This window comes from Pristiophorus japonicus, chromosome 16 (genome assembly GCF_044704955.1).
Source record: "Pristiophorus japonicus isolate sPriJap1 chromosome 16, sPriJap1.hap1, whole genome shotgun sequence".
In the NCBI taxonomy this organism is placed as follows: domain Eukaryota; kingdom Metazoa; phylum Chordata; class Chondrichthyes; family Pristiophoridae; genus Pristiophorus; species Pristiophorus japonicus.
In genome coordinates, this window is record NC_091992.1 from 119,234,454 (window position 1) to 119,253,369 (window position 18,916).

General features: G+C 46.0%; 1 long non-coding RNA gene across 1 annotated transcript in view; it reads left to right on the top strand.

Annotated features, from left to right (window-relative positions):
• Positions 1-1,315: 1,315 nt before the first annotated feature.
• LOC139227159 (uncharacterized) overlaps positions 1,316-18,916 on the top strand; it is a 147,211-nt gene continuing 129,610 nt past the window's right edge. The window contains exons 1-2 of the long non-coding RNA XR_011587399.1: positions 1,316-1,616; positions 9,262-9,372. This is a non-coding gene — a long non-coding RNA (uncharacterized lncRNA). The remainder of the gene's footprint in view (positions 1,617-9,261; positions 9,373-18,916) is intronic.

An 18,916-nucleotide genomic window follows, 5' to 3' on the forward strand; every position in this document is an offset into this window, starting at 1 on the left:
TGTACCAAATCTACCTCTTCACTGTCGGTATTGTCTGGCACCCATTAAGAGGTAATTGGCCACGAGTAATATATGTCCACAAACAGGAACTGGGGAGGCAGTAAACAGTTGGAATCTAGTCAGAATGCATCCACAGAATCGCGCACAGCTGGCGTATCCATGGCAGATAACCCGAGCAAACATCTGCTTTAAATCTGCCCCAGTAGCCTTTTCACTTTTCTTCCTCTTATTTCCTGTGCTTTTTGTAACAGGCTGCAGTGAGTGTCACTCAAGTCCGTCCACTGACTGTGGATCTCTGCAGCTTGCCAACCAGCGTTGTGTTCTGGCAGTTCTTTCCTTTGTGCTGCGGAATTCCTCGGCCGTCATTTCTACATGTGTGCGTGTGTTACGTGACATTTCCACCCTTGTCGCTGTTTTGCAGATTGGGCCGAGGATCAAAGAGTCGTGGATCTGGATTTGCTTGAGCAGATGTCTAGACTGGGGGATGATATCGGAACGGAAGGATTTTTGTAATCAAGCTGACATCACAGCTAACAGTAGCAAACGACAAAAGAAGCTAAAACAAGAGCAAAACAGCGCGGGTGTCCGAAATCTGAAATAAAAACAGAAAAGGCTGGAACACACGCAGCAGGTCAGGCAGCATCTGTGGAGCGAGAAACAGAGTTAACGTTTCAGGTCGATGACCCTTCGTCAGAGTTACTTTATGTCATTGGCAGCAGTCGCGTCCATGTTACTGTAATAGAGCTCCCCCAATGGACTACTGATGTACTGTAACGACTGATGTAAAAAATAAAAGGATCATGTGGCAAGGTCACATGATGACAGGTTTCTGTGTTAAGAGCCATCTTGTGAAGTGTGTTTGCTAGTGATGTCGTAAGAATATATCACAGTTATAACGTTGGTTGTGTGAATGTCCGCGGAGCTTCTCCCGCTTGTTCGGACGAGCCTTGAAAACCCAGTACAATGGCGTAAGGAGAACCTCCCCTCCCCCCCCCCCCCCCATTCCCCCCCCCCCAAATCCCATTCCCCCCCCCCCCTCCGTCCCCGCCGCCTCACACACACGCACACACACACAGAAACGGTAACTCTCTTTCTCTCTCCACAGATGCTGCTGGACCTGCTGAGCATTTTACAGCACTTTCTGCTTTAATAAAGAAGAAGCTACTAGCTTATTGCAGCATAAGAAAATGATCAAATTAAAATAGTGCAATACATAGGCACTCGCAAAAAGAAACCCCGTCTATTCATCATTACTGACCCGGGCATCTTCACGGGGGCAGTGCCAGGCTGTGGGATTGTCACAACTGGGAGGTAACAAGATAAAACCTGTGATTGGGATCACTTGTACTTTTGGCTGCTCCCATGCATCATGTTGGAGAGTCCGTTCCTCCTCCAGCAACATAGTAACCCATCGAGGCAAGTGGGTGACAGTGCCTGTTTTATGTTCGGCAGCAAACGAGATCATCCAGTGCTCCTGGGTCAAGGCTTTGCACACAGAGCGACTGTTATTTCGAAGGTTGGACCAGCGCTGAAGGAGATGAATCCATGACCGTTCCTGCAAAGTGCATTAGCACCGTGGGTACCAAGAGGAGAAGCTGGTCCCATTGCTGCAACAGGTGAGTGGAAGCAGCGAATTGAGTCGAACCCATGTTGCACCTGATCTGATACTGGCAAGAATGGTGCCCGTTACCCAGCACTGCTCTCCCCTCGTTTGACTGCAAGACATTTATCTTAAAGCAGATTTCTCTAGATTTTAACCTAGCTTTCCTTTGCAGCTTTGCATTTTCTGCCCTATACATAATGGAAAAATGTTCCACTTTATAAGTTTTAGTATTGAATATCCGTAAGAATTGCCGCCATTACTTTAGTGACTGAATCTCATACCTTTATATGGTAGATTACTATTGGTAGTGAAGTTGTAGAAAGGTTTAATGTACTTGTATCAAATTCTTCTCTGCAATCTGAACAGGTTTAAAATAAACAAGTTAATCCCTCTCCATTAAGATAGTAAAGAAAGCAAGTGCATTCAAGATTTGTATGTTAATGTGAACAACAGTGATCTCTATCCTTCAGTGTCACGATTTGGCAGTGTGTGAAAAAAACATTATATGTTGTCCAGAGCACTGCAAAAAGCAACACAAAACAATATAAACCCCAAAATGTCAGTTTTATTTGTGACATTGGCAAACCAATATTTATTACCCAACCTTAGTTACCCTGACAACCACATGGTGCGGGGTTGGAGTCACATGTAGGCCAGACCAGGGTTTCAATAATAGTCCAGCAGCTTTCACAGTCATTTTCTGCTGCCGCCCCAGAAATTACCGGATTTAATGAATTGCTATTGTGGGATTTGATTTCATAATTCGTCCTCAGCTTGTCGCTCCAAAACCGCAGTGTTCCAGTGTTGGGCTCGGCTCCCCACATTCACAGCTGGGATTCATTTCCCTGCTTGCATTTGGCCACATTGTCCCCAGTCTTTGCCGCCCCGGCTCTTGCTCTATTCAGTGTACACCTGTGATTCTGTTCGAAGGTCAATGTCTTGAGGGAGTAGTCCTGAAGAAACCAAGTACACTGGCATTTCCTGCCATTTTGTTACTCTGTAGTCTCCCACAGTAGTATTGTGGGATAAGTGATTTTCAGAGGCAACAATCTTTCTGGACTTCAGCCTCTTAAGAACATAAGACCATAAGAAATAGGAGCAGGAGTAGACCATCTGGCCCCTCGAGCCTGCTGTGTCATTCAAAAAGATCATGGCTGATCTGATCTTGGCTTCAACTCCACTTTCCTGCCCTCTCCCGTTAACCCTCAACTCCCTTATCTTTCAAAAATCTGTCTATCTCTGCCTTAAATATATTCAATGACCCAGCCTCCACTGTTCTCTGGGGTAGAGAATTCCAAAGATTCACGACCCTCTGAGAGAAGAAATTCCTCCTCATTTCCGTCTTAAATGGATGACTCCTTGGGCCCAAGTTTCGGGCCGTGCCACCTGGACGCCCGTTTTTCGCGCCACAAAAGTGCGCCTAAAAAAAACTTACAGATTCTCCGGCTCCCTGCTGGTCCTCTTGAGTCGGGCGTGGCGCAGCATGAGCTGTGGGGGGCGGAGCCAGGTCCCTGCGCTGAAAACAGTGCCGGGACCTCTGCACATGCACGCTACAGTGGGCACGCATGTGCGGTAGCTCCAGGCGCCCAAAACTGTGTGGGAGGGGCCCGATGCACGCAGCCCCGAGCCCTGGCCAAATAGCCTCACTGGGGCTGCGTGCATAAGGCTGCCTCCCACGCCCAGTTCCTGCTTCCTCCCGACCCGACCCGACTCCCGCTTCCGCCTCCCCCCCCCCCGGACCGGACCGGATCCGACCCCCCGGACTGGACCCGACCCGCACTCCCGCCCCCCCCCCCCCACCCAACCTGACCTCCCTCCCTCCCTTCCCCCCCCCGACCCAAACCAAACCGACCTCCCTCCACCCCCCCCGACCCGACCCGCGCTCCCGACCCCGGACCCGACCCGACCCAACGCCACCTACCTGTAAATCTGGTGCTGGGGACGGGCCCTGCTCGAAGTCTTGGGCCCGGCCGGGTCCAGCCCGTTCAGCCTCCCCCCCCTTCTCCTTTCCACCCCCCATCTCCTTTCCCCCCCCATCTCCTTCCTCCCCCCCTTCTCCTTTCCCCCCCTCCTTTCCCTCCCCTTCTCCTTTCCCCCTTTCTCCTTCCCCCCCTTCTCCTTCCCCCCTTCCCCTTCTCCTCCTCCCCCTTCTCCTCCCCACCCTTCTCTCCCCCATCCCTCCCCCTTCTCCCCCATCCCTCCCCCTTCCTTCCCTTCCACTCTGCCTCCCCCATCCCCTGCCCCCCCTCCCCCTGCCCCCTCCTATCTCCCCCTACCCCCCTCCTCCCCCTCCCCTCACTGTCAGAAACACACACAGACAGACAGACAGAGAGATAGAGACACTGACAGAGACACACTGGGGGTGGGGGTGCATCCCAGCACGCTGTTGGAGGGCTCCCGGTGCTGCAGTCGGTAAGTAGAAAATGTTTTATTTATTGATTTTTTAAAAACATTATTTCTTATTAATTTTTTTTGATTGATTTATTGGTTGATTTATTGATGTTTTTATCATTTATTATTGATGATGGCTCTTTATTTGTAAAACTGAAGTGTTTAATGTTTGTAAACTTCCCTTTAAACCCCCCCCCCCCCCACCATTCCCTACACCTGATTTGTAACCTACGCCTGATTTTCTAAAGTGTAGACAAGCTTTTTTCGAGCGTACAAAAATCTTCACTTACTCCATTCTAAGTTAGTTTGGAGTAAGTTTTCACTGCTGAAACTTTGAAAACAGGCGTAAGTGGCCGGCCACACCCCCTTTAAAAACAAAATTCTGTTCCAAAGTGAACCTGTTCTAACTGACTAGAACTGGAGCAAACTAAATGCCGAGAATTTGAATTTCTAAGATACTTTGTTCTACACCAGTTGCTCCAAAAAATCAGGAGCAACTGAGGCCGAAACTTGGGGCCCAATTTCTGAAATGATGCCTCGAGTTCTAGACTCCCCCACGAGAGGAAGCATCCTCTCTGCATCTACCCTGTCAAGCCTCCTCAGAATCTTATACATTTCAATAAGATCACTTCTCAGTCTTCTGAACTCCAATGAGTACAGGCCCAACCTGCTCAACCTTTCTTCATATGACAACCCATTCACCTCAGGAATCAACCTCGTGAAGCTTCTCTGAACTGCCTCCAATGTGAGTATATACCTCCTTAAATAAGGAGACCAATACTGTATACAGTATTCCAGGTGTGGCCTCACCAACACCTTACACAATTGTAGCAGGACTTCCTTACTTTTATACTCCACCCCCCTTGCAAGAAAGACCAACATTCCATTTGCTTTCCTAATTACTTGCTGTACCTGCATGCCGATTTTTTGAGTTTCATGTACAAGGACCACCAGGTCCCTCTTGGGTGGTGGATTGTGTCCATGCAGTGGGTACCTAGGACCATACACCTGCTTATGTCTCTCCTTTTTACTGAAGGCATAAGCGATGCTGATGCATTCCTCACGATGCAGCATAGAGCAGTGTGGAAGTCGGGTTCAAAGTGCCCCTGTGATCCTGCAGGATTGATGGAGTTCAGCATCAATTTTGTGCTTGAGCGATGCCACACTGGGGCCCAGTAACCCAGCAACTGCGTAACGCAGGGAGCGACCGGTTGCTCAATGTGTTTTAGGGTCACCCCGCTTCCCCTTGCAACCTCCTACTTCTCCGACAGTGACCAATAGTTCTGAGGTGGCTGGTTGATGATTTGCAGCAGAGGCATTGAGGTGGTGCTTCCTTGTCTTTCTTGTGAGCATTTCTCCAAAAAAAAAGTAGAACGAAGCTACTCTCTGTGCCAGCGTATGGAATACAACGCACATTTAGCCATTCCGAAATGGGGGTGGAAACAGGTGCTGGCAATTAAATGCCTATCATGTGTGGTCATTAAATGCCTATCATGTGTGGTCTTTCACTACTTTCTTTATGTGTTTAACTGTGCGTAAAGGAGCACTCACAGGAGAAGAGTGGATGCATGTACTCTACTGAGGTAGCTCTTGCACGTTGCTGGTAAGCTGCAGATGATGTTCAGTGCAGTGAGGGAGGGGCGAGACCGTGGAGAGATTCAAAATCAAGGAGGTGAATTTTTAAATTGAGACGTTGCAGGACGATATGACAATGTAGGTCAGCGAGCACAGGGGTGATGGGTGAATGGAACTTGGTACGAGTTAGGATACGGGCAACAGAGTTTTGGTTGAGCTCAAGTTTATGGGGAGTGGCTGCAGTGACAACAACAACATACATTTATCTAGCACCTTCAACACAGTAAGGCATCCCAAGGCGCTTCACAGGAGCGTTATCAGACAAAATTTGACACCGAGCCACAGAAGGAGATATTAGGACAGATGACCTAAAGGGGTAGGTTTTAGGGAGCGCCTTAATGGAGGGGAGGGAGTTAGAGAGGCGGAGAGGTTTAGGGAGGGAATTCCAGGGGATAGGGCCCAGGCAGTTGAAGGCACGGCCGCCAATGGTGGAGCGATTAAAATAGGGAATGCACAAGAGGTCAGAATTGGAGGAGCGCAGACATCTCGGAGAGTTGTAGGCTGGAGGGGATTACAGGGATAGGGAGGGGCAAGGCCATGGAGGGATTTAAAATCAAGGATGTGAATTTTAAAATTGAGGTATTGCCGGACTGTATGACAATGTAGGTCAGCGAGCACAGGGGTGATGGGTGAATGGAACTTGGTGCGAGTTAGGATACGAGCAGCAGAGTTTTGGATGAGCTCAAGTTTATGGAGGGTGGAAGATGGGAGGCCGGGCAGGAGAGCGTTGCAATAGTCAAGTCTAGAGATAACAAAGGCATGGATGAGGGTTTCAGTAGCGGATGAGTTGCGGCAGGGGCGATATTACAGAGGTGGAAGAAGGCAGTCTTGGTGATGGTGATAGGTCAAACATGACACCAAGGTTGCAAACGGTCTGGAACTTGCAACTTGGAAAGATGTTTGGTAGAGTATAATGTTACAAGGGTTGTCTGTGCCGAGATACCTCCTGTTACCTTGGACACTCTGGAGAGGTCAGCTAATTTATTTCTGTGTTGAGCACAGAGCCAAAGCCACTCCCTCCCTCCTGGATCATGCCATTCCTGAGCCTCCATTCCTTAGGGCCAAAATGCTCAATCCTCCATTGCCAGTTTCTCTACAGTAGCACTTCAACTGAAGAGTCTTAATATTTTAAAGTCAGTGCCCTGAAGGAATGCCAGCCTGAGATATTGCAATGGGTCACATTGTTCCAGGCACAAAATGGCTGCCTTGGCTCTTGCAGCTGCTGTAGGACTTTTCTTCTCACCAAAGCTGGACTCGCTGTGGGTAGAACTAATAGGGTCCCGGGAGCCTATCCTGGTGCTTGCGATGGTAGAGATAGTGACATGAGGTGCTCTAAAGGGCTGGCTTCTTGCGAGGTACTGGGACATAACATTGCTTCCAACAACACACCCATGGAAAGGGAAGAGGAATATATGTTATAACGCTGCTTGTGCAAATGTCCACCGAGGTTCTCCCGCTTGTTCGCCGTAGCTTCGGCGGAAGAGCCTTGAAAACTCAGTAAAATATCACCAGGAGAAGCCCCACACCCACCCCACACCCACACACAGAAATTCACCCTTCGCTTTTCATTCCTTATATGGCACTATACTGTATCACATGACATTGTGCTTTCGACTCGACTGCTGTCAACGACATAATGTAGTTACGCATATGCAGTTCCAGTGGTTTTGGACATAACTGGGCAGTGTGATTATTATCATCAGAATGAACTGCTAAAATTGCCAGTACAATTTAACGAGGAAATGTGACTTGAAGATGATATTAAGATGTTGTCAGCTTGTGAGAGTTTTATTGTACTCTCGCCGAGTGTACTAATCACTATCAGCTCCTCTGAGCTTGTGAGAAGCCTCCAGCTTCATCTCTCCCTACTCCCTCTATCTCTTTGGGCAATGTTTTCCAATTTGGGACTTGAATGCTTCTGCGCTGCTTCCAGTTGCTCCCAGTTCGTTGGCAGCAGTCACTCTGTTGTGCTTTGCTGCAAGACTCACAAGGCATTGTTTAAGTATGATGAGAAGAAAGAATGTGAGAAGCTCTGAGCTTGTGAGACACCTCCAGTTTTATCTCCCCCCTACTCCTTCTATCCCTTTGGGCAATGATCTCCAAGTTGGCTTCATCAAATACACTCGAGGCTTTAGACTACAAGACACTTCATCGTTCCATGTCAAGTCTCTTCTGTCATGTGCCAGCTTGTCCCACAAGCAGAGGAGAGTTGAAAGGTTAGAAGTGTCGGAGGTCCACATAGGGTTAATTTTCAGGGTACGTACTGGCAGTGGAGACCCAGCATAAATTGGAAAACAATACTAACATGACCCACAGTTTTCTGTTCCTTTATATCACCCCATCGTGAGACCCAAGTGGCCAATTTGCAGCTGATTGTGCGGGGATATGTGCATGTATTATGCAGCAAGATTCAGAAGGAAGGAATTTGTGGATGAATCTCTTAAAGGATGTACATGTGGGAAATGTTACAGGTGGAAATTGCTCGAGTATGGACCTACATGGCAAGCATTTGGTGGACTGCAAGATAGCATGAGACAGTGAAAACTTTGTCCAGTTACTCAGTAGAAAGTAATGGTGGACAATCCTGTTTTAGCTGATTTGGTAAAGTCTCTGAATGTTTTTGCTTACTTGCGGCCATAACCATTGGGTTTGTCGATGCATTGACATGCACACTATCTCCCACACTGCACTCTTAGCAAAATGCCAATGTGGACTGTGCCCTTCAGTGCCAAACATTGTCCTCTACTGCACTTCTCCCAGCTGCGTCTCCATAGATTCATCAGCATACCTTGGTGTAATGGTATGCCCTCTCTTAATGAACAAGAAGGAGACACTGGGTTGCCCTGTGTCATAAAACAAAGAAAACATATAACTTAAAATAATAATATTGCTTGTGTCCACCAAACACTCCAGTCCCTTTGGTGACATTGATCGCAGAAGGCCTCGCGTGTACTGGTGGACACTGTGCACTCCTTCCCCTGGCCCACCCAGGCCTGGACAAGACCAGTTTACCAAAGCAAATGCCCACTCTTTAAATTCCTGTAGAAAAACCAGATATCTTGCCCCTTCAGTTAGAGACCTTGCAGTGACAGGTATTTTTCACACTAGGAGCTTGCTATTATTGCTAAATAGCCCCAGTTGCATAATTGCCGCCGTTTCCGATCCTGCCACACCCCATTGACACTTATTCCGCAACATCACAAGGTATTCAACCTTTTATAGTTAACACATTTAAAATATAGAGGCTACAGAATTATGTAAAGTGTATGTACGGTGTATCGCAAATACATAATTCTCTCAAAATATTCATCATATATTTATACTTAGACCTTACACTGTGTACATATTGTGTGCAGTATGCGGCATATATATGTATGTGGGACCTGTTCCATGTGGGCAGGATTTGGGAAAATCTGCAAGGCAAAGACTTCTGACACCTAACTAATGTCAGTGTGCTCCAGAATTCAGTGCCACTAACCATCGTATGTAACTCTGCCTATCGCTGGCACATACTTGGGTTTAATGCTTCTCAGACCACGTTAATGTGCACTAGATGCACATCCTCACTTGAGGATCAGCTTGTCACTTGAATCTATCTTAATGTAGTATGTAGTGTGTTTCATTGTTTGCAGTTTGCCCACCGACTCGAGCACTACAAGGCAGTAAAGTTTCCATCCCAGGAAAAGCTATCATCCTCAGAAGCGGACTGGGATCATTTTGCTGGAACACAGCGGAGCAGCATGGTATGGCCCAGATGTTCGTTTAAAGTGGCAGTAAATGTATCGTCTCATTCAAAGGGGTCAAAGATGGCTGACAAATTGAAACATTACACTGATGTAGTGGGGTGTGCGCTTCAGCGAAGGGATTTAAGATACACGGTTGGAACTGTAAAGAAAGTTTTATTTATACTGACTCTATCCCAAGTCATATCTGATCTTGGAGTGCTTGGTGCAGAAAGTGTATGCAGAGCAAGTGGGGAAAATGCTCTCTTCTTGGCGGTGAGATATCTCACCTTGATGAGCATTTACCAAAGTCATTAAACATTGGGGAGGGAGGGTTGTAGTGGGTGGGGGCGGGGTGGGGGGGAGGTGTAGAGTTTCTGCTATGGGCGCAGTCAGAAACTTGCGCCAAAAATGCACTCAAAATTGAGCTGGTTAGGTTACAGTAATTAATTTGCATAATCACAAGCGTAAAATCTTCCATCAACTAACGCAATCGGGCAGCATAATACAACTATTCCTTAATATACTTAAGAGTGGAAACTTTGTGCAGTTTTATTAATGTAGCTGAAAATGCGTTTTTCAGCAAAAAATACGCATTTTTAATAAGAATATCCATTCCTCCACCTGTGAGTAATCTGTCAGTCATCACTGAAAATGACTTTAAAAAAATATACTGAACCATTTAATGGTTTTATTGGTTTGTGATCATTAATTTATTGGTCAGCTAACTATTTTTGATGTGAAAAACTTTTAAAACCTACCTCCTAGCACCTATGAAAATGTGTGCAATTTGAAGAGAAGGTCCTGAACCAACGCAATCAGTGGAATCTGGTGATTTTAACCTGGCGACGTTGCCAATTTGTGGATGGCAGCCGCACCGACCGAAAAAGTTGCCTTTGGCGCCGAGCGGAGGGAGCAAGATTTTCTCTGTAGAATTTTGCGTTCGGGGGGGTGGGGGGGTGGGGGTGGGTAACATCAGCGGTGTGCGCTCTGATGACGCACTTCAGATGGATCGGCAGCAGCAGAGTGGTGGATGGGGGTTGGGGGGGGGGGGGGAGCAGGTCACCACCGGGATAACACAGGTGCGGAATTTTCAAAATTGCGCCCATTACGGCAAAAAAAATCAGTGGTCATTGCACTCCGCAGCATGGGCAACGATTTCCAGTGGTAACAGGCCTTAAGGGAAGGGGCAAGTCCGGCCCCTTAACGTTGACGTTTTCATTCTGCAGCGATAGAACTGAAATACCCAGAATGCACCACACCAACCCATGTCACGTGACAGCCAGCCAGCAAGGATTGAGGGAGCCCCGGCTGTGAAGAAATTCCTCTCAGCCTGTTACTGTGGAACTACAATAGGCAGATTGCACTGTAACAAGGAGGCAGAAAATGTAGTAATACTAATCATGGTGTGCGAGCAGTGGGGAAAGAAAATCACGTGTAAATATTTTCAGAAACCCTCATGGTGTAAGCTGGCAAATAAAAAAATGATGGGTTAACAATATCGCTCACACCTGCCTACGTAACAGCAGTCACTACACTTCAAAGGTGATTCTTCGGTTGTGAAGGGTTTTTGGACATGCTATGATGTGATAACATGCAACATAAGTGCAAGTTCTTTCTTTTATTCATTTGATCTCACCCTCCCAGAATACCAGTCCTACCATTCTTCCCATTACACAATTTAACTGCTTGCATTTAAGGGGAAGCTAAATAAAACAGAAAAGAAAGACTTACAAAATCAAAGAGCAAGTTATTATTTAAATGGAGAAAGATTGCAAAGTGCCGCAGTACAGCGGGAGCTGGGGGTACTTGTGCATGAAACACAAAAGGATAGTATGCAGGTACAGCAAGTGATCAGGAAGGCCAATGGAATCTTGGCCTTTATTGCAAAGGGGATGGTGTATAAAAGTAGGGAAGTCTTGCTATAGCTATATTCTGACGGGATTGGACAGGTTAGATGCAGGAAGAATGTTCCCGATGTTGGGGAAGTCCAGAACCAGGGGTCCCAGTCTAAAGGTAAGGAGTAAGCCATTTAGGACCAAGATGAGGTGAAACTTCGTCACTCAGTGAATTGTGAACCTGTGGAATTCTCTACTGTTGAGGCCAGTTTGTTAGATATATTCAAAAGGGAGTTAGATGTGGCCTTTACAGCTAAAGGGATCAAGGGATATGGAGAGAAAGCAGGAATGGGGTACTAAAGTTGCAAAAATGATCAGCCATGATCATATTGAATGGTGGTGCAGGCTCGAAAGGCCAAATGGCCTACTCCTGCACCTATTTTCTATGTTTCTATAAGGTATTGGTGAGATTACACCTAGAATACTGCGTGCAGTTTTGGTTTCCATATTTACGAAAGGATATACTTGCTTTGGAGGCAGTTCAGAGAAGGTTCACTTGGTTGATTCCGGGGATGAGGGGGTTGATTTATGAGGTTAAGTAGGTTGGGCCTCTACTCATTGGAATTCAGAAGAATAAGAGGTGATCTTATCGAAACGTATAAGATTATGAGGGGGCTTGACAAGGTGGATGCAGAGAGGATGTTTCCACTGATGGGGGAGACTAGAACTAGAGGGCACGATCTTAGAATAGAGATGAGGAGAAATTTCTTCTCTCAGAGGGTTGTAAATCTGTGGAATTCGCTGCCTCAGAGAGCTCTGGAAGCTGGGACATTGAATAAATTTAAGACAGAAATAGACAGTTTCTTAAATGATTAGGGGATAAGGGGTTATGGGGTGTGGGCAGGGAAGTGGAACTGAGTCCATGATCAGATCAGCCCTGATCTTATTGAATGGCGGAGCAGGCTTAAGGGGCCATATGGCCTACTCCTGTTCCTATGTTCTTATATAACACCTTTCACAACCACCGGAGGTCTCAAAAGCGCTTTACATCCAATGAAGTACTTTTGGAGTGTAGTCACTGTTGTAATGCTATAATACGCACATGAGGGAGAAAGGAATAGAAGATTATGTTGATGGGGTTGGATGAAGAGAGGCAGGAGGAGAGAGCATAAACACTGGCCTGGACCGGTTGGGCCTAGTGACCCATTTCTGTGCTGCAAATGCCATGTAATTCTATGTAGCTTTTCTTAAATGAGCCCAATGCCCTGCCCTCAACCATCCTTCTTAATAAGCCGGAGAGAAGTCTGTCAGTTGCCATCAGTTGGAACTGAAAGTGTTCAATGTTTTGAACTGAACCGCACATCTCTTCATTAATCCTTTTGTGGTATGTTTTTACTTAGCTGTAATTGTATTTTTCTTCTGGTATTTAATGTAACAACACTGGAGTATCTCCTAATCTCTTCCATCTGCTGGAGTGTTATGAGAGTGTTTAACAGAGAAACAACTCGTATGATTGGTTCCATAAGAAGCAGCATAACACCCTGAATTGTGTTTTTCATGTCGCAGTGAAGGGTTTATGACCCGAGCCTTGGGACATATTCCTGAACTCTACTTCATGTGGCCTGACCGGGTTAGATGTAGATATTCAAAGAATTTTAATTAAACTGCACTAATTTGATAATAAATTAATAACACCAGCATCCAAAGAGGGCACTGCAGTAAATGTCTAAGCATCTCCATTTCAAAGTACTTTGATCCCACACGGCCCACAGTAGCTCGTCTTAACCATGGCAATAAATAACAAGCGTAACAGTCTCCAACTCACTGCAACATGCTTGTTAATGATATCTTCCATCTATTTTTGGAAAATTTTTTCTGTTCTATCATCACATCATTACGAGCGTTTTTAGATGATAGGAGGACAACTTGCTGGCTGAACCACTTGGAGCTTATAAGAACTATTTGCATATTATTTAAATTATTCTAAATTTCAAACCGTGTAACGATATATAATTATGATTATTTAAGGAAAATCTTGCCCACTAAATGTTTTCCAGAATTAAAATCCTTACGGGACATCGTTTCCAATTCGCTCCTTTTGCGAACAGATTTATTTTGTTACTGAACCTTGGTCTCGAAATCCCGGTCGAGGTCTTCCCGCGGGCGAACGACGGGAAAAAAGAAGCGCACTTACCTGTTCCTGCTGCGCCCGCTCGAGTTCCCGATCCACAGGCCTCCTCTCCCTGTGCGTCGGAGCGCGTGCTGAGCTGGAGTCACACGGCTCTGGGCAGCCAATCAAGGTACAGTATTTTCTCATTCATAATAATGGGAACGCCGTAAGTTGGAGTTCCCATTATTATGATTGAGAAACGGCTCCCAAACACCAAAACACTAACAAAAAATAGAAAATATACACTACATATTTAAGATTAATTTAAATTAAAGTTATTAATGTCTTATAAAAAATATATATTTATCTGATTTTTTTAAAAGTTTTTTTAATTCTGATTTTAAATAAACTTACAATAGTAGGCAATGTTTTTAACAATAAAATGTGTTTGTTAAATTTTATTTTGTTATGTTTTTGTATGTTTTAAAACTCTTATGCCTGTAAAAGAAGTCTATGTGCCTGCTTTTATCAGGCACAAGTGTTTTCAGGACATCCGCTGGGCAAGATATGGATAAATACCGCAATCTTGCCCATGTGAATGTCCTCGCTTCCGAGATATAGAGGATTTGTCAAGCTCTAGCTTGACAGATCGGAAAAGCCGGTTTTCAGTGCATGCGCATTGTGCGCTGAAAACCAACTTTTCCGATGCCTTCCCGGGTCCGTCGAAACTCCGTACGGACCCGGGAGCCCAGAATTTCCACGCCAATACATTTTCAGACCAGCATTCATTCAGCTGGGGGAGGCCAAGTCACCTTGGAGCAGACACTGTGTTTGAAATCGATTGTCAAGCGCGCCATATTTGAAAATGGGGAGTGAAAGGCTTGGTAGCAGGAAGGTCGATCACCACAGACCCAATCCACATCTGGGCTGGAGTCAAGCAGGGCTACGTCATCACACCAACACTCTTCTCGATCTTCCTCGCTGCAATGCTCCATCTCACTCTCAACAATATCCCAGCTGGAGTGGAACTCGACTATAGAATGAATGGGAACTTGTTCAACCATCGTTGCCTCCAGGCCAGATCCAAGGTTGTCCCATCCTCTGTCATCGGCCCACAGTACGCGGAAGACGCTTGCGTCTGCGCACATTCAGAGGCTGAACTCCAAGTCATCGTCAACATCTTCACTGAGGTGTACACTATGGCATGGGCCTTACACTAAACATCTGTAAGACAAAGGCCCTCCACCAACCTGACTCCGCCACACAGCACTGCCCCCCCCCCCCCAGTCATCAAAATCCACAGCGCGGCCTTGGACAATGTGGACCATTTTCCATACCTCGGGAGCCTATTTTCAGCAAGGGCAGATATCGACGACGAGGTCCAACACCGCCTCCAGTGTGCCAGCGCAGCCTTCGGTTGCCTGAGGAAGTGAGTGTTTGAAGACCAGGACCTCCAATCTGGCACCAAGCTTATGGTCTACAGGACAGTAGTGATACCCGCCCTCCTGTATGGCTCAGAGACGTGGACCATATACAGTAAACACCTCAAAGCGCTGGAGAAATACCACCAACGATGTCTCTGCAAGATCCTGCAATTCCACTGGGAGGATAGACGCACCAACGTCAGTGTTGTCGATCAGGCCAACATCCTCAGTATCGAAGCACTGACCACACTCGACCAGCTCCGTTGGACGGGCCACATTGTCCCCATGCCCGACACAAGACTCCGAAAGCAAGCGCTCTACTCGGAACACCTACATGGCAAGCGAGCCCCAGGTGGGCAGAGGAAACGTTTCAAGGACACCCTCAAAGCCTCCTTGATAAAATGCAACATTCCCACCGACACCTGGGACTCCCTGGCCAAAGACTGCCCTAAGTGAAGGAAGAGCATCCGGGAGGGCGCTGAGCACCTTGAATCTCGATGCCGAGAGCGTGCAGAAAACAAGCGCAGGCAGCGGAAGGAGCGTGAGGCAAACCAGACTCCCTTTCCTTCAACCATTGTCTGCCCCACCTGTGACAGAGACTGTAATTCCCGTAATAGACTGTACAGTCATCTGAGAACTCACTTTTAGATTGGAAGCAAGTCTTCTTCAATTTCGAGGGACTGTCTGTGATGATGATTTGAAAAGGTACCTGTCGTTGTCATGGAAATGAGTACACGATGGAGATAAGATATCCAATCCATTGTGCAGCAGCCTTGTCCGCACCACCTGTGAACCTCAAAGTTGTGACAAGGAGAAGGCTGTTTGTTTGTTGTTAATGTAAAATAGACCCAAGTTATTTTAATGGGCCGGTTTTTGTTTGTGGCAGAGCATTGCATTATAAATGTTATCGCCATCTTCACCATAAAGAAGGTGAGTCCCTTTAAGTGCCTCTTAAAGGCACAGCACTCAATAAATAAGGGACTTTAGTTTTATTGTGAAAACACTGTTACTCTTCGTGGCATCATGAAGTAAAACATTTTCAGTGGAGGAAAGGAGAAAAATTGAAAGGAAAGCGAGAGTACTCAACCTGCTATAACCCCGCTTGCCAATCACAGTTGATGTCAGTCAAGGAGCAATACTGAACAAAGCAGTCTTGCTGGTTCTGCTGAAGGTGGGCCATAGAGTAGAGGTGGGATAATAGAGATTTAAAAATCAGTTGGATTGAGTGAACCAACAGGAAAAAAAAAAATGATCCAGGTCAGAAAAGAGTTAATAACAATCTGAGAAAAAGTGTTGGAAGCTGTTTTTTGACTGTCTGGTCTACTGTCAAAATAGCAGCAGTTGACAAGTTGAGTGACTTTATAAACACTGGGCAGCTGAAGGAGCGGGGAGTAAACACGTGTGATTCATTAAATAAAACGGTGATGTCAACCAATCCCAACCTTTGCTGAACTGGAACTGGGACCAGGAAACACTTTCTCCATGTTGTGCCTCGGCTCATTACAATCCACAGCGAGGTTCGCTGAAATGTATTCCAGAATTTTAACAAAGCAGACAAAGCGGGAAAAAGAATGTTGGAAAAACCAGGAGCGGCCCAAGATCCTGGACAAATCGGCCCTCAGCTACAATTGTTGCCCCGCAGACTGCAGCTAAAAGCAATGAGATGTTTGAGGGTGAAAATTGGTAGTTAGCACACAGGAGTTTGTATTCCATCTATTTATGCTCAACATTATAAATTAGCTTCTTGAGGAGAACGAGTGAAAGTAGAGCACGGTTGTGGTCTGATAATTCTTTACGTACGCATCTCATAAGAACATAAGAACATAAGAAATAGGAGCAGGAGTAGGCCATACTGCCCCTCAAGCCTGCTCCACCATTCAATAAGATCATGGCTGATCTGATCATGGACTCAGCTCCACTTCCCCGCCCACTCCCCATAACCCTTATCCCCTTATCGTTTAAGAAACTGTCTATCTCTGTCTTAAATTTATTCAATGTCCCAGCTTCCACAGCTCCCTGAGGCAGAGAATTCCACAGGTTTACAACCCTCTGAGAGAAGAAATTCCTCCTAATCTCAGTTTTAAATGGGCGGCCCCTTATTCTTAGATTATGCCCCCTAGTTCTAGTCTCCCCCATCAGTGGAAACATCCTCTCTGCATCCACCTTGTCAAGCTCCCTCATAATTTTACACGTTTCGATAAGATTACCTCTCATTCTTCTGAATTCCAATTCATTTGGTTATCAGTCGTGATGCTCTGTAAGATTATGACACACACCCCTCCCCCATGCTCCCTGCTGTACCCAATGCAAGGCTTCTTCTTCCAAGGGCAAGTTTGAGAAGATCCAAAACATAGACCGCTCAATGACTGTTGGCAGTCCCTTACTCTGATTGGCATTTGATAAATATATATTAATCAAAATTCTAGCACTGCTGGACAGGAGTCAACTTATGAACAGCTGAAAAATGATCCATCCTTCCTTCATTGTGAAAAAATATATTACATAAGAACATAAGAATTAGGAGCAGTAGTAGGCCATTCGGCCCCTCGAGCCTGCTCCGCCATTCAATGGGATCATGGCTGATCTTCTACCTCAACTCCACTTTCCTGCACTATCCCCATATCCCTTGATTCCCTTAATATCCAAAAATCTATCGATCTCTGTCTTAAATATGCTCAACGACTGAGCCTCCACAGCTCTCTGGGGTAGAGAATGCCAAAGATTCACAATCCTCCGAGTAGATATTTCTCCTCATCTCAGTCCTAAATGACCGACCCCTCATTCTGAGACTGTGACCCCTGGTTCTAAGCTCCCTAGCCAGGGGAAACAGCCTCCCTGCATCTACCCTGTCGAATGTTGTATGTTTCATTGAGATCACCTTTCACTCTGCTAAACTTTAGAGAATATAGGCCTAGTCTGCTCTGTAAAGTCCTTACACAATACCACAAATCCACACGAGGCACATTCTATGGACAAGGTCACTCCATGACCTGAACCTTTATTCATAGGACCAAGAAGTGATGACCCTGTGTGGGACCTCCCTTTATATACCTGAATGACTAGGTGAGGAGTGTCTCCCACAAGTTCACCCCCTGTGGTCAAAGTGTGCATTTCTTACATATATACAGTATTGCAGTGTTGTTACATAAAGGTTACATACATGACATCCTCAATTTCTCCTCATAGGACAATCCCCCATCCCAGGAACCAGTCTGGCGAACCTTCATTGCACTCCCTCTATGGCAAGTATATCCTTCCTTTGGTAAGGCGGCCAAAACTGGACACAATACTCCAGGTGCGGTCTCACCAGGGCCCTATATAATTGCAGTAAGACGTCTTTACTCTTATATTACCGCTTCTCCGTAACAGCACAATGCATGGAGCAGGTTAGCAGAGGATTGTGTTTATGGTTTAACCATTCTAATGTATCTCTCTATATCTATAATAATATAACAGTCCATCGACGTGCGCACTTCCCGCCCGTCACACTTCCATAAACTCATCCAATGTTCAACACCAATTAGACATTGTAGCCTCGAAGCGACACACCTCAGCAGAAGAATAATAGTGTTTCTGGCCTCATAAAACAGCACGCATTCTGAGTCACCGTGAGTTGCACCTTAGCAGATTTATGTTGTTCTGTTTGTAGTTAGTTACATTCCCCATGTCACAATTCAAAGTGTCACATTTTGTTACAGACTCAAATCACTCCTTTTATTGAAAAAAGGAAAGCCAGTCATTCCATGTTAGTTTCCTCTGACCTGGAGCCTGAAATGTACGTTCCCTCACCAAACAATTGAACTCTGATTGACCTGGGGCCGTGTTTTCTGTGTCCTTACTGGACACAGAGACGGCTTAGACGTATGATACATGGTGCCCCAACCCTGTCCTTACAAAGCAGGATGTAATCTGAGACTGAGCATAGTCAGGGGAAATCTGCTCGTTTGTGAAATCTTATCCTGAAGAAAGTTAGAAAGACTTGCAATTATATAGCGCCTTTCATGAACCACTGGATATCTCAAAGTGCTTTACAGCCAATGAAGTACTTTTCGAGTGTCGTCACTGTTGTAATGTGGGAAACGCGGTAGCCAATTTGCGTACAGCAAGCTCCCACAAATAGCATAGAAACATAGAAACATAGAAAATAGGTGCAGGAGTAGGCCATTCGGCCCTTCTAGCCTGCACCGCCATTC